We start from the raw sequence: 8,815 nt of genomic DNA, 5'->3' as shown, positions 1-8,815 counted from the left end.
ACCAATTCAAACCATCCAAAGCCATCCAAGACACTCTCAATCATTCCTCAAAAGACTTATTCACAATCCCAATCCCACAAACAAAAAGAAATTAGATCAAAATAGAGGCAAAACAGACCCTATCAAAACCAAACAAACACATTATAGAACCTACCAAAATATCAAATCTCAACCAAAAACCATCATGAGATTCTCAAACATACTAAACTCATCCCGATAAATTCCAAAACACTTCCAACACAACCAAAATAAATCAATAGACACTAAAATCAACCATTCATCTCACAAAAACAACAAAAATCAACCAAAAAAAACAAGTCAATTTAGCCCTCAACAAGCAAGATGTGCTAGCCTAGGGCACTCTTGAGTCTTGGTTAGTGTCCCCATAGACATCTCAAGGGTATAATTTTAGGTCATTTAATCTTCTCCTACAAAGTCATGCTCCTTATCATGGCTTTAGAAGCACCATATGATCACACCTTCCACTTCCTTACATGAAAGGTTAATCTTAGCTTGTGAATGATTTGCAAGTTATGGAATGAGCTAGAAATATCCCTGGCCATTGCAACCACTTGAGGCTTACACCTAGAGAATCCATAGTAAATCTCCATATTCACCTTGTTTGGAGACAAAGAAAGCTTGATTTACTATCCTAGGCTTGATAAGAAGCCCATCGTAGCTTATTAAGTTGTCCTCAAGAGTGCTGATACAAATAATGTCTTGAGAAAAAGGTAGTTTGTGCCATCATTTCAAAACTAGTGCTATTGGGCTAAAAAAAGATAAAGGACATCTTGAGAATATCAAGGATAGTCAATGAGCATTATTGCATCAATAGTCTACATTTGGAAGTCACAATTCCTCTGGACCCATGTGCTAGTGAAATATCTTGCATAAGACCCAAGCACATCAAAACTTGAGCATCATCCACATATGACCTACCAATAGTTGATGTAAAGCCATGCAAAACATTTCTTAAGATACTTGGGGGCTTATTGCACTACATTCTCCATCCCCTCACATCTCAACTTTTATCGAAGAAACTTGTGCAAGAAGTACTTTGTAGAACTAGACACATTATTTGAAGAGAGGTACAAAACATTGCTTAGGATACTTGGAGGCTTATTATACTACATTCTTTATCCCCTAAATTCTCAACTTTTCTCAAAAAAACTTGTGCAAGAAGTACTTTATGGAAGTAGACAGATTGCATTAAGAGAGGCAAAGTGCCCTTGAATTCATATGCTTAAGATGTTTTAAGGCTAAAGCCCTTAACTATAGGAGGCATTGTGCTCAGCTTCTCTATGATTCAAGTCATTTCTTGAGTTAAAGACACTTGCTTTAGCTTGGGCTACCTTCATTATTAACCAATCTATGAATAGAGCTTTAGAGGTATAGAGTTAATCAATTCCTTACTGTGCACTATGTTGATTGTAAGAAGCCATACCTATCTAGCATCCAACGGGAATCCTTGGAACTAAGATTGTAGTGGTGCCAACATAACATTTTGTTCTAGGGCATTACCTCTTTGAGTAATATTGCAAACCGAGCTACACTTAGGCTAGCACACACCACTTAAAGAATCACTAAGACAAATAGACAATTTGGTGCATAGTAAGAGTCCTTAGGCACAAAAACTTATTGAACTCACTTGATTGAGTAGGAGGGAATCTCGATAATCATAGGATCTATTGACATTCACTATAAGGACTAGTGCATAGGAAAAAAAACCTTGGTGACCCATTGGGAACCATGCTTGAAGCCATAATAGAGTCTCCTCCCCTTCAACACATAGCCCTTGAAGATTTCCACCCAATGATCACGATGGCCTCATCAGCACAAAATCATCATGCTTTTTCCCTCATGATATAGTCCGACCTAAAAATAGTACCACCTTAGCCTTAAAAGATCCTTAGCTTCATAAAAGCTAAGCTTTTTCTTACATTTTCATTCAACTCATGTTCTTGAGTGAATATTTCATAATCCTTTGGAATGTCCTCATGCCACACAATCTAAAAAACCTGAACTGGCCTATCATTCACTAAAATCTCATAGAAGTGAAAATTCTAACGTTGCTCATTGTACAACACATTGATAATGTAGTATGCCAACCTTGTTTATAATGTTTTTTCTTTATTGCTATGCCCACTTTTTTCTTTGCATCTACCAAGCAATAGTGACATACCCAATGGCTTCGATTTTCAATTGGATTTTATCTTTACCTCTCCTGATCAATTACTCACAAAAAACCCCATTGGCATCTTTTCATTATTTTCCCTACACAAAAATAATAATGAAATATTTATATGCTACCACACATGGTAAACCAAAACACATGGATAATGATGCTAACTATGGCATCACTGAATGCTTGTCTTACAGTCATCTTTTGATATTTTTCACAAGTGGATGCACAGTATCATGATAAAGGTTTTTGTCGTACCATGCTTGAGTGCCTCCTCAATGGAAGCAAAGAAATTCTAGATATAGAACAAAGCCAAAAAAGGAACAATTAAGGAAGGCAGCTCTAGTTGATATAGAACAAAGCCAAAAAAGGTACAATTAAGGAAGGCAGCTCTAGTTGATATTTTCAAAGACAAGATATATAGAATCTAATAGGATAAAGACTAGAGTTGCAACTAAGAAAGTACAAATTTTGACATCTATAGTTAATATGCCTAATGAAGAACATATATTTTAAGGGATCGAATCTTCAAAACAAAAGGCAATTGAATCATTGTAGCCTAGTAATATCACTCAGCATGACCTAGGGATGCCCCATGAGGACTTGAAGGGAGAAGAGATTCTTAATAACAATTCACTAACACAACTAGAAAACCAAGTAAAGGAATCTCACACCTTCATTATTGATAAAGAAAATGAAGAAAAAGAAAACAAAGATAGTAGTGAATAGTTCTACAGAAGAGCCACAAAGAAGGAAACCCTAAGTAGAGCAACAAGTTAATAGCCTTGATATACAATCATTCCTTAGATATCTCCATTTCTACTTCTCCTAGAATAATTAATACTATGAATGCTTCCAAATCTCCAAGGATTCCAAGCAACAAGTGCTTCCGAATTTTGCCAATAAAACTTGATTGATCAATAACAAAGAGCTTGATGTCCAATCAAGTGTGAAAATAGAATAATCATAAACATTAGTTATAATTAGACTTATCACATCCAACAAGGATCAAGACATGGCAATCACAAAGCCAAATAAACATAAGAACCCCAAAAACACCAACAATCCTATGCTTCTTCAATCACATGCATATTAGTGTAAACCTCCTACAATGTTAAAGCGCAAAGAAATGGACACAAACCTAGAAGAAATGGCAGCAATGCAAGCTCACTTTAGAGAATAGGAATGCCATTGAGTGTCTTATAGAATTGGATGATGCTATGTTGAATTTCCTTGCATGCACATATGGCTATGCAAACATGGTCACATTGCCTAAAGAACATGAGGAATACTTAGGATATTCGCTTAACTTGAGAGGAATAAGAACATCTTTGTTAGCACCACATTGGGCTTCTAGATAACCTTTTATGGTACATCTCAAATAAGGAAGTCAAAGATTTCCACTTAATAATTATGTTTAATGAAGCATTTTGTTAGTATGACTTTTTTGAGATAGAGAAGGTGAAACAACAAGTTGAGTGATGAAGACAATTCAAGAAACTCTTTTTAAAAATAGAGCTTTGATGGGGCTGAACTCGGAGGCCAACTAATATCTCAAAGGAATGATGGGCAATATGGAAGTCTCAAAGAGACCCAACATATGTAGCCCCTAACTCCTTTCACATGCTAGCTATTGTTGGGATAAGGCCTTGAAGGAAAGGAAAAGCTTAGATTTTCTTAGATCTGATTAGCCTCTAGCTTGTCATCAAACTAGACATTGATTGATTCTTGTTCTCATTCTTTCGACTCAAGCTCAATATTGATATTCCTTCCCATCTATTGGATTCCAAGCCTTCTTTGAGCATTGAAAACTCCTACTATGTGGGAAGTTACTCTAAGTACTATTTAGCTTTGTCAAGGTAGAACCCTAGGGCACCTTGAGTTTCCACAAAGTTGGTGATATTTGTGCCCATGAACGAGAATTGATGATTCAAGTCATCCACACATATTCCTTCTTTTCCTCATAATCTTCTGCAATCATCTCTATGGAAAAGTTCTCCTTGAGATCCATCAAAATTTTAATATCATTTAACAAAACAAGATCCTTCCCAAGGATAGGAAAACTTAGAAGGTGTAGCAAAGTAAATGACTCAAAACCCTATAGGATTTCTTTCTCTATCTCATCCTTCGTAAGGAAGGCTTCTTCAAAGTTTTCAATGTCAAGTTCCATCTTGACTTAGTAGGCTACTTTCCTTTATGTTGTATCTTATCTATACTTTGTATATATTGTATTGTGTGAAGAAGAAGAAACCAACAAGAAAATATTTTGGCCTCCATCTCTCTTCTTGTATTCTTGAGTGAGTTTCCTGTTGTGTGTATGGTGTGTGTTTGGCACAACAACTCAAGCAAGTTCCCCCACCACGTGATTCATGACAACATTGGTATCATAATGTAGGAAATAAAGCCTTAAAAATAACTTGAAATATTAGTTAGTCTTGGAGGAGGGCTATAAACAACTAAGAAAGTGCTATTGTAGGTGTCTTTTGAGTAGGATCCATCCTATACTATCCCATGGTTAATATAATTCTAATGGAAGAGAGCTACATGCTGGGAGCAGACTAGGAATGATTAGTACTACTCTATGTAACACAATACTTATTGGTAGTAAAGTTTGCACTCCTTTGCAATGCTTGCACGACACTAGAGTATAATCTTTACTTCTACAATCGACTTTTAACATCTTAGAGAGACATCGAATCATAGATTGTAAATGTATACAAAAATCAAACTTATTTTTAATAATTATTTATAAATCAAACTATTTGATTAAAAAACCCCCACATCCAACAAGTAATGACTATCAAATAAAGGCAATTAGAATCAATATCAACACAATTGGACTCAATTAAGTGTTACTTCTTTTTATAGAGCTCTATTGATGGAGTTTGAAGCATGTCAATTGCATGTACTCTCATATTTTTATCAATGAATGCACAACAATACATGTGATTACATTAGTGGATCAATAGTTTAAAAATGCCAAGGACTATTATCCCCTTGAATAATTACCAAAATCACCATCAAGTAATTAAGGTCTGTGTGGGACACCTCACTAGAAGAGATATAAAGAGCACATATGCAAAGATCATGTTCCCCTCACCAAGGATGGAAAGTCCTTCTATACTACATTGTATTTCAAAGAAAAAAAAGCAAAAAAGGGAGATAAAAAAAATAGGCATGCACAACTAGGACATTGCATCTAGGGGTCCTTTACATAGGTATGCACACTAGCCTCAATTGGCCAACACCATCCCTAACTCTCTAGCCTTGTTTCCTATTCTCTTACATAGACTTAGGGCACATCAAGTGCATGACATATCTAGGGAACCTCAACCTCACCTTAGCTCACCTATGGTTCTTTTGAAATTGATGAGTCTTCATTAAAATACTAATGTTGTAGTAGAGCGACGCTCCACATAGACTTGTCTCCCTAAGTCGCTCACATTGTCCCTAACCCCCTAGTTGCACTTCCTATTCCCTCACATAAACTTAGGACACATCAAGTGCATGATATACTTAGGGAACCTTGGATCATCTATGGTTAAATGTGTCTACCTAAGTCACTCACACAAGTCTTCCATTCCATTCTAATCTCTCACTAATATGGTATAAATTATAAAAAAACATGATAATCAATAAGTTAAGTGGATATGAATCAATATTGTAATATGATACAAAATTTTAGTCTCTATTCATTGTAAATCATAAAAGGAACCTCCATCACCATAGGCATGATTGTGAATCCCATGCATCTCGTAGTACTTTAAAGTTTTTCTCATGATGCCCTATTGACTCCTTTATCCCTCACCAACAACAATTTTTCCCATCACATACCTATCAATTGGTACCCCACTTCATCAATGATCAACAAATGAAAGCTATCATGTTGTATTCTACTTATGTTTAAATAGTCTATGTAAGAACTTGCATTCACATAACAATTGTACAATAACCTATACATAGATTGGATTCTCAAGTGTGGGACAACACTCTCAAATTTGCCTCAAGTTGAACCCATCTCCCAATCCATCCATATGTCCTCTACACACAAACAAACTATCACTCCCCTAGGGAGAGAGCAAGAGAGATTTCCCTTGTAAATACAAGTAAATTTGGTGTCTTGCAATTTTACTTTTAGCTAATAATCTCCATGATGACCAGATTCAACCATTCCACTTAATTCCAACAGGTCTCCTACTAAAATATCTTAATTCTACAAGTTGTATCTCATCCTCATTATCACTTCTTACTTGACGTCCAATGCACAAAAAAACTCCAATTTCCACATTAACTATCCACAATTTTAACATCCAAATTGAGCTAACAAAAGTCACTACTCTCCTCACAAAAATCCCATCGTTATTCTGAACATCCCTCATCTTTGATAAAAACTGAAGCATACTACCTCTAGCAAAGAGTGCCATGGGACTAGCAGTTAGCTAAAAGGAAAAAATATTGACCATAAAACAAAAAGGTGAAAAAATAATAAATCAAATTGAGAAATATGAATAAAGGTGGCAAAAGAAAAGAAAAGTGAAAATCAAGTGAAAGATGCAAGGCATGCAATAATTTTAGGTCAATGTTTGGAATCATAAAATTAATTATAATATTACTTTGAAAGTCTAGCATAACACCCATGCAAGTTCTAATATTATATTTGGAAGAAAGATCCACAAAGTCTTGGTAACATGTACTAGTTTTCATTCACTTTCATGATAACGATTGGTGTAATCTAAATATATATACTTAAATTGAAAAAGATCAATCACACAAGTTGTAATATTCTTTGTTAAAAAGAAAGTCCCACACTCAATAATAATGTGGGTACTAGCTTTCATTCACTTTCAAAATGATGGTCATGTGATCTAAATGTATGTTGCATAAATTAGGAAAGACTGACCAAGAGATAAATAGGAGAGATAGGCACCCAACTGGAGTTGAAGCACAAACTCATTGCCTTCAAGAATTAGCATCATTTTTACTTTCCATCCAAGGAATCTTTTTCCTTGAAAGTGAGGAATGGAACGTTGTCTAGAAGAAAATCCATTAATGATTATCAAATTCAACATAGATGGCTGAGAGAATATGTACAATAGAAGATCATAGAATCTACACACTATGTACAAAATGATGAGACGAAAGTACAACACAATAAATCGTATGCAGAAGCTATGCTCTAAGGAAAGATATTTAGTTCAAAAAATATACTCCAAAAGAAAGAGACCCAAGATAGACAAAACATGGGTAAAAATAAAGCAACCCAAAATAGACAAAAAGTGTGAGAGAAGAAATTGGTCCAACGTAGATGAGAAATATGAACAACACTCAAAACGTTATCTCATTATAAACTTACAACACAATCCATGAAAGAGTATATCTCCCGCCCTACAAACTAATCTAAAACCTAATCAATAAAGGGCAAAGGATAACAATCCTTTATCGTTTTCTTGTTCAATTCCTTAAAATCGACACACAAGTGGATTTGATTGTTTTTTTTCTTCCTTTCTACTATTGATGAGCACCATTCTATATGTTCAATGAGAAAGATCAGACTAGCCTTCCTTAAATGCATCAATTCCTCAAGAAGAGGTTCTCTTAGCTCAAAAGACATATGTCTAATCTTTTGTCTTACTACCTTCTTTCAATGGGATCGTATGCACGGTAAGAGAGAGGGGAATTCCATTCAATTTATCACAACTCCATGTAGATATATCCCTGAACTCTTGTAGGAGTGCCACATAATCTGCATGGTCATGACCATATGATATAGTGCCAAGTTTAATGGGGTGAGGATCATTGGGAGTCCCAAGATCCAACTCTATCACATCAGCATCAAAAATCCTGTCCTTTGCCTCTATTGGCTCATTTAAACATACTTGTAAACCTCCTCAGTAGTAGAACCCTCTTCCAAATCACTAGAACTTGAGGTTCCAAAGGTTGAAGTTCCCTCAAGTGCCTCCCATTTTGTAGTGGGAGGTAATGTCCTTTCATCCAACGTGCATTCAAGGTATGTATCCAAAAATATTCTTTTTAATCCAAGTCCAAAAATTAGTCAACCATCTGGGATATCCACTAAATAATCAAAATTAATATCCATGGATGGCTAAGCAATAATTAATAGCTTGGGCTTCTAGCAAATCAAATAATATGTAAGTTAAGGACACACTCAATATTAGCAACCGTCACGTGTACTAACGCTACCATTTCTTTCGATTGTCTTAGGCTATCATAAGCTATTTTTAAAATCATTATGACATCCTTTTGGATTGGTAGACTCGGTCTCTTCAATAAATCCATACTCATAATATTTACAGATGAGCTGGGATCCACCACTACATTTTCTATCAAGATTCCATTGATATATGCCTGCACCCCTTAGGGTAGTGCTTCTCTACATGATCCCACCATTCACTACCCACTTGATAGACACCAAAAGGTTCTATGACATAACTCGTTCATAGAATTTTCTTGAACTCCTTACGAATGTTTATTGACACTTGGATTAGTTGTTGCAGATTCACATCCGATTTGATTTCACAAAGCGTGTTTGCTAGGTCAAACTTTCAAAAGTTTGCCACTATTCTCTTCTCTTTCCACACTAGGCACTTTTTTGGTTTCTTGATAATCTTAGTA

Source organism: Lygodium microphyllum, chromosome 4 (assembly GCF_053477565.2).
Source record: "Lygodium microphyllum isolate KBCC chromosome 4, Lygodium_microphyllum_v1.1.10, whole genome shotgun sequence".
NCBI lineage: Eukaryota > Viridiplantae > Streptophyta > Polypodiopsida > Schizaeales > Lygodiaceae > Lygodium > Lygodium microphyllum.
This window is presented reverse-complemented; position numbering follows the sequence as displayed.